The 1809-nt window shown below is 45.0% G+C and overlaps 1 protein-coding gene across 2 annotated transcripts in view; it reads right to left on the reverse strand.

Annotated features, from left to right (window-relative positions):
- Positions 1–849, reverse strand: part of LOC142466679 (uncharacterized) — a 40182-nt gene extending 39333 nt beyond the window's left edge. The window contains exon 1 of one of the 2 annotated variants that reach the window (XM_075571968.1): positions 753–849. The gene's annotated coding sequence lies outside the window, so the exon portion shown is untranslated. The remainder of the gene's footprint in view (positions 1–752) is intronic. The other variant, XM_075571969.1, reaches the window with a different exon arrangement.
- Between the last annotated feature and the right edge of the window lie 960 nt (positions 850–1809).

Genomic DNA, 1809 nt, shown 5'->3' on the forward strand with positions numbered 1-1809 from the left:
TAAATCAATGGGTTAATATAACATCAAAATAATTAAATAAGAACCAAACACATGAAGTGAAGATGAAAAAGTCCAGATCAGGACCCAGTCTGTATGGGGAGGCAAAGCTTCTTGATATGATCTTGCCAGATCACAGATATCTACAAAAAACTCAAAGAAAGAAGCACCAGCTCCATAGCATAATACTGTAAAAATAGGAGGATTCTTTAATGAAACAGAGAATGGTCACCAGGTCCTGTACTCACAATGTGGGTAAAAACACAATCAATTGAGACAGTCTGTAACCAGCAGCGGGTCAGCGCAGATGGATATAGCAGACAGGTTGCAAGAACTAATCAATTAACTTCACAGCAATGGCGGCGCCACATGGGATAGGAGATGGGGTGGCTGTGAGCATGTAGAGTCTCCAGATAGTAGCACAAAACAACTTCAAACCTGGCCTGGCTCCTCCTGCCATATGCGCGTCATCGCGTGCTGACGTCACACGCCAACACGTTTCGTCACAAACAGTGACTTTCTCAAGGCTCTGTATTTGGGGGTCGGTCACATCCTTCTCCTTTTAGGTATAGCTTTATGAGTACACTAGGTACGTTTGCCCAACAGGTATTTTTTAGGCTAAGCGCTTTGTGTAAGTAAATAGTTATTTTATTGCAGTAAGGTGTATGGTCGCAGGAGAGGACGTGTCTGTCCTGAAACACCGCGTGTTTGCATATACCTGCTCTGATGCTTTGAATACAAAGTAAGTTACTTACAGAAAAGGCTCCTGTGTGCTTCCTGCACCACTTTATTTCTTCATCTTCTCTTTCCCGGAAGTGGAGACACTGACTACATCCAGGTCACAGCTCTGCGTCCTACTGCACATGCTCACACTAAGGGGATCATGGGAGATGTAGTTTTTAGACTTCAAAACGGATCACGTGTCACATACTGTGTAGATTAGAAAAAGACTAATATTTCCCAAGCATTGTGCTAGGGAAAGATAGTTTCTTCTGCATGTAGATGTGTACAGTATACTTCTCCTTGTCCTTAATATATTTCTGTAAAGCTGCTTCAGTTCCTACCTTTTGGCCAATGTTGATATGAAGGAGGTAACCTGGATATGACATAACCCCTGAGGCTGGAATACAACTAAAGTACTGCGCACGCACGCTCCCTCACACCTAGCCCCTTCGCTCACTCCGGTAGTGGTGGTTTAGAGGCCTCGTGCCTGTCCCATAAAATAATCTGGAGCATGTGTTACCGTCGGTGAAAATGGTAAAGAAAGAGACAGCACTCAGTATGTAATCAAAATAATAATATACTGAAAAATTATACATGTAGCCCCGGTCTTATTTTGCCCCCAGGGACCCCCCTCCGCGATTGCCGAGCGGTCACGGGTGCCGCTGGAGCCAGGGTTGCCACCTTCGACTGACGGTCAACCTGGAGATTTTTTTTTTTTAATGACACTGTTGCCATGACAACGGGATGCTATGTAATGACACGCGGCATCAAGTTGCCATGACAACGTGGCACCGCATACCGTCGTGACATCATGTGGCGTCTCATTGTCATGGCAACGAGCATCACGTGATGCTGTTACGTCACGTGACGTTCCTGTTGGCATGGCAACGCAGCGCCATTTGACGCAGCGCAGCCATATTGACAGTAGTTGCAGGGGGAGATGGCGGGAGACTGCTGTTGCGGGCACTTGCTGCGTTAATGGTATATGGAATTATATATTACATCATTTCTATTATTTATAACTTCCGCTGTCAACAGTCGCTGATGAATATTAATTGCTATCAAAAGGGATGAACTGAAGCAGCTTTA

The sequence above is a fragment of the Ascaphus truei genome, chromosome 15 (assembly GCF_040206685.1).
Source record: "Ascaphus truei isolate aAscTru1 chromosome 15, aAscTru1.hap1, whole genome shotgun sequence".
In the NCBI taxonomy this organism is placed as follows: domain Eukaryota; kingdom Metazoa; phylum Chordata; class Amphibia; order Anura; family Ascaphidae; genus Ascaphus; species Ascaphus truei.